Raw genomic sequence first — 6,154 nt, forward strand, 5'->3', positions numbered from 1 at the left:
TGCGTCTCGCCCGCTCTTTTGGATGAAAATAGCGAAAGGACTTGAAAATGCTTTTACCACCTTGCACAAGGAGCAAGCTTCAAGTTTGGTGTTGGCTTATTTTCCCACTTGAAGTTTTCTTAATGTTACAATCCGTTAACTTGTTCATCACCTTTAAGGTAATACTTGAACTAAAAACGAATAAAAAAACGCGACCATGATTGCCATGCCGTTCTGTTTGTCTAAAACGCTTTGTTTGCCATCACTGGTGTCTCCTCATTACTCTCGGATTTCGACTCAAAGGCCACTGCTTTTGTGCGAGTCTCTTCCAGACCTTACACGCAACTCCCCACTGCAGGCACTTGCTATATCTTTCTTTTTGTTTCTTCACAGAGTCAGCAACGTTTTCCTGTAAAGGCTACATAACAACATTTTAGGCTTTGGGGAGCAGAGAGTGTATGTCCCAATTGTTCAACACTCCATTGTAGCACAGAAGCTACCACAGATGCATAAACAAATGAGCATGGCAGTGGTCCAATAAAACTCTACTTTTGAGGACAGCCTGAGGGCCATAGTTTGCCAACCCCTGCTTTAAGGAATCTAAGGTCTGAATTTTTTTGGTGCATTATTTTCCAGATTTGTGTCTCTCTCCATTAGAATTTGAGATTCGCGAGGCCAGCAACACGATCTAGTTTGTCACTGAGTTCACCAATGTATCCTGAGCACAGAAAGGCTAGCACGTATTAGGTGTTCAATAAATACATGCTGAATAAATAACCTAAAATTCCCCCTCATGTGATGATTGTGCTATTTGAATTACAAAGCAAATTCACACTTTCTCTGGAAAAAAGTAGAAAGTAACTTAAAAAAAAAAAAAACCTTTGGTTTATTTGTAAGAAAAAATGTTGGTGTTAAAGTGCCTTGAATTAATTTGGGGCTTGCCTTATGATTTAATTCAAATGCTTGGTTCACATTTCATTCAGTCTAGATTGAGTTTGATTTAAAAAACTTCAGTCCATGATACATTGTTATTTGATAGATTTCATGTAAATATTATAACTCATGGAATTGGGTTCGCTGTCACCTGAATGGTCACCTGAACACATAAGCTGTGATATAATCAAAGGACACTCGACACTGTAGAATGTTATGCATTCTGGTGGACTGAGTCACTTGTTGAAGGGGTTCAGTTCATTCATTGTCTGTATAATCTGCCAGCCAGTGCATACATTCAGCCATGAAGCCCCAACACAGCCAATCGGACGGAGTGGTTCTGTTTCCTGACCCTTTGAGATATGAAAATTCTTCCCACGATCTCAGACATCTGTTGTATTCTCCATCCTGGTACATTCAGAGCGCTTACTGTGTGCTTTTCCAGTTGGATTCCAGTGTATGTGTGCTGGTTGTGGAGGGTGGTTCTCAAGAGGTATCATTCCAGCAGAATTAATCTGCAAAGCTCTTTGGCTGAAAAGCCTCATGGAAATGCAGCTATTTGTACTAATTATGTTATTTTCATTTGTGAGCTGGTTTGGAAACCAGCATTTGGCAATCTTTTTACAGCAAATTTACCGGACTCCTAAACTAGGTGTCACTCGAGTGGTTGGGATTGGCTTTTAGCAGAAATCACATCAGATATATAGTCAGATACCTCCCTTTTCTTGGACTCAGTTCACTATTAATAAAACTAAATTCACAAGAATGGAAGAGGGAATTTTTACCGAGCCTCAGTGGCATGGAACGCTCAGATTTTGCTTCCCTCGAAGGCTGAATTCTAATTAAGGAAAGCTCTTGGGGACCTGAGCTCTCATGGACAGCACTCAAAAGCCTGTATGCATTGATTTACACTTTTGCAGTAATAAGATTTTGCTATTGTTGGTAAGTGTCATCTTCATTTTCTTTTATTGACTTCAGACAGTTGGGAAGTCACGGGCAGGGGATAAAGAGTCGAGAATGCAGGGAAGCCTTCGGTGCGAGCTCGGCGTCTGCGTGACTGTGGTGGTCGTACGCTGATTTTTACCTTCCTGACCTTCAATTGCAGGGTGAGTGTGGGAGTGGGACTGACCTCTCTTTCCTCGGGCCTTGTGTTCTGGTGAGTCTTTAAACGATGGTCTTCCGCTCCATGAAATGTGACCCAGAATGCATCTCTCATCATGGGATCCGTTATCTGTGTCACTCTGCTTGGCATGAACTCATTGGCTCACCTGTTTCGAGTCTTCTTGGAATTGACAAGTAGACATGGAAGAGAAGAAGTTCTCTTCCCACTGGGGTTGATGAACTTCAACAGCGCATCCTAGGGAGGAGGAGGTATGGGGTCACCTCCTCTACCTTGTTGAAGAATGCACTCAAGCAAAGGGAAGCAGAGCCAGAAATGGAGGAAAAGTGGGAGCTTAGATGCCATTGATTGACCTTCTGGAACTAGGCTTACCTGGTAACCCAACCCGTGGACTTCCCAGCTAAATGAGCCAATCATTCCTCCCCTTTTTAACTTAACCCTTTGATTTGGGTTTTCTGTCACTTCCCACGAAAAGAATCCTGGTTAACATGGCTATTTCTTATCATTCTTAACTTCAATCTCTTCTAACCTACAACTCTATTATATAGACTTTTGCCATAGGAAATACGCTTGAAGTAATTTAGCAGTTGAATGCATGCTCTGCGATTTCATTCTACATACTCATTTTTGGGGATCTATATAACACATCAAAGCATAGTTTAATTGCCCACAAGAATCTAGTATTTTGATAAAAATACTAGCTTCTCATTTAGAGAGATATGCCAGTATTTTGATAAAAATACTAGCTTCTCATTTAGAGAGGTATGCCAGAATTTTCTTTAGATACTGATTCATTTGATTTATTTGGAGTATACCAGGTGTGTGCCTAAAACAAAAACAGAAACCTCCCAGATAAGCCTGGTTGAGAATCCCATCTCTATAGATATGAAGACTTATTTATTAATAGGATTTTTATTGATTCCTGGGTTGAATCTTACAAATTATTTTTGATGTCTCTTTTGGTAGACAAAAGGCTCAGGGAGAACTCAGCTTGGGTCATGTGCCCATCAAAAAATATGGGAAAGGAAACTCTATTTGGTGTGACCTAGGAACAGAGAAGATGTGGTCCACCTTCCCCACCCCCACCCCATGTGAATTGAATAGGATCTATCTGTGGGGTGGAGGGGAGCTGTCTGCAAAGAATAGGCTATTAGGGAAACAAGGTCCTTAAGCTCAGGACTAGCCGGGTGGAAGAGATGCCTAGGGCGAGATATGGGAGAGAGGGTGGGAGCTTCCGTGCCCTTTCCAGGCACTCCACCCTCCCAACGTCTCCATGTGGTCACCAACCTGGGAGCTCTCTGGACCCCTTCCGTTAGAGTTTTTATGGAGCCTTTATTATGCAAGCATGATTGACTAAATAATTGACCATTGGTGCTTGAACTCAATCTCCAGCCCCTTTCCCCTTCCCTGAAATTCATGGGTTAGGGCTGAAAGTTACAACCCTCTAATCACAGAGCCGGTTCCCTTGGCAACCAGTGCCCCCATCCTTTGGGGCTTTCCAAGAGTCCTCTTGTTAACATAAATTCAGGTGAGGTGAAAGGGGCCTCTTACGAATAACAAAAGATACTCTTTTCACCTTCATAGCTGCCCTTATTGCTTATGAAAGTCCAAGGGTTATGGGAGCTGTGTGCCAGGAACAGGGATGAAGACCAAATACATATTTTTTATTATAAATTCCAGGATCAGAGTTTGTAATGTAGGCTCAAAACCTAAGCGTGGCCAATCACACCCATCTCAGACTTTTGAGCCCAAAGTGTTGAAAAGAGGAACAATGTAGACCCTTGATTGCATTAGCCAGTAAGGTAGAGAATCTTACATGAGCTAAATTTTGGATTCTCAGGAAAAATAGAGCTGCTTTCTGCTCCTTGAAATAATTCTGGTCTTGTCATCAGTATAATCACTGACAAATTATCAGGAGTCCAATGGCTTATGGCTCTCCCTTTCAGGAATTATTTTTTTAAAGTAAGAAGGCAGAATACTCTGTCTCTCCATGAAGTTCATCCCTTAACTTTACCTCCTAATATGTCACTGGGACTAACAGATATTTTCATGCCAGCTTTTATTTAGTTTTTTTTTTTTAATTTAGTCTTGGTTTGTCTGCTACTATTGATTTTGCATATATATGAGAATAATGTACATTCTTAACAAGTCATTTTATTTGACCGAATGCTTCAGTATTTTGGAAAGAATAAATTCCATCAAAGATGCCTAAAATATACTCTTCTGTGCAATTCGTACAATTTCTCATTCATGTCATTATAAATTGAGGGAGTTATTCATATGGGGTAGAGAAATGCACCCTGCCCTCAATGAACAGATTTCAGCATCAACTTTTTATACGGAGAGATCAAGAAAGCAAACGACCCCTTAGGATTCTAGAGAACCAAGTGGGTGCATGGGAGAAGGGTCCTGCACATTTGCAGAACTTCCTCTGTTCTCTCTCGCACTTATGCAACCTGCTTTCTCTCCTCTCTAGATGGTAGAGATTTTTGTTTTGGACTCACTCCCTCGGCGTTTAGAATGTAAACGCCCTGAGCCCCTCCTTCCCTTCCTTGTGCTCGCAAGCTGATGGGAAAATACACGATAGGGATTCTGCGGGAGTTCAATTTGCCCCCTATTCCTCGAATGCCAGCTTTACATTCTGTCATCCCCTACGCGACTCAATAGTCAATATATGACTCGGCTTCCTTAAGAGGTGGGGAAGGTCCACAAGGAAGCAGATACTGCCAAGCGAGTCCATGGAGCTGCGACTCAGGTCACGATCATTTAAAAGAACTGAGAGCGCAAGAAAGAGAGAGAGACTCTCAGCCACTAGACCAACACTTAGTATCTCAGCATCCTGAATCGCATCTACAGGATCATCGCGGTCTTCATTTATTCCACAAATATTCATTCGATGCCACTTTTGTGGAAGAACAGCAGCATCCCTGCCCTCATGGAGTAGAGCAAAAACCGATGAACACGAGACAGTCACTGAAATGGTTGTGAACTGTGCTTACTGCCGTGAAGGAAGCAGACGGGATGTTGAGGGAGAATATTGGCGGGAGGTGGAGGGGCGTGGTCAGGGAAAGCCTGCGCGAGGACCTGACCTTTACACCCAGACCCCTCAGTGTAAGAGGAAGAGCAGAGTATTGCAGGCAATGAAAGAACACGTGAGAGGCAACCATCCGAACGACACCCAGGATAAAGTGAAAATTCCCCAAGCATATTATTCAGCAGCAATTGCAATCAGGTGACGCTGATGGGCTCCAAGAGAGAGTGGCAAGAGGTCTGGAAACTTGTCCCGACGACACCTTCTCAGGGCCGGGACGTGTGCACGTGCGTCTGTTCAAGCGGCTTTGTTTCTCCGCGTCCTCATTTTCCTAATGCAGCTGTCTCACCTGAATGCCAGTCGCTAAATGAGGCAGCAGCTCTGGATTCGGGGAAACAAAGGGGAAGGTTGCCATAGTAACAGAGGCCACCGAGAACAGCTCCTCCTCCTGTCCAGAGTCCCTCCTGCCAGAGAAGGCCCTCCCAGCCTGGTGGCAGGCAGGGCCTTTCCCAGGCACTCAGCTGCTTTGCCAACCATATTCTTTTCGGCAGTTTTTAAGAAAGTTCCTGGGTCCGTAGGTACCCACTGAGCATAGAAGAGAGAAATGAAACGGGTTAGATGTTTCCACTCTGGATACATTCCTTTGGCTTTATTTCACATTTCTTCATCCCTCCTGCCCTCTTCCTCTCCCCCATCAGTCTCCACGCATGTAAAACATGCAGCAGCTTGTGCTGGAGACTGGAACCGCACCCCATTTACGGAGCACAATTACAGCGTTCACTGCAGCACTGTACCAGGGGCAATTGCCCAAAATTCTAAGACATACTGCTATTCCCACTGTTGGGAAGAGTGATTTTTTGAAATATTCATCATGTTCTGATCAATTTGAACAGATCAGGGTATCTGTAAAAAGGTAAGACTTGACAGTAAATGAACTGAAGCTGTTTTAATTGAACTGAAATTCCCTTGTGAGAATTTAATGTTTTTTGTTTTTTTTTTTCATTGACGTTTCCAGGAATCTCTCCCAGATGAGTTGGGGTCTCCTATGAAATGCCATCCTCACCTCCCTTTGCATGCTCAGAAATTATTCA

This window comes from Pteropus medius, unplaced genomic scaffold (genome assembly GCF_902729225.1).
Source record: "Pteropus medius unplaced genomic scaffold, Ma_sr-lr_union100, whole genome shotgun sequence".
In the NCBI taxonomy this organism is placed as follows: Eukaryota; Metazoa; Chordata; class Mammalia; order Chiroptera; family Pteropodidae; genus Pteropus; species Pteropus medius.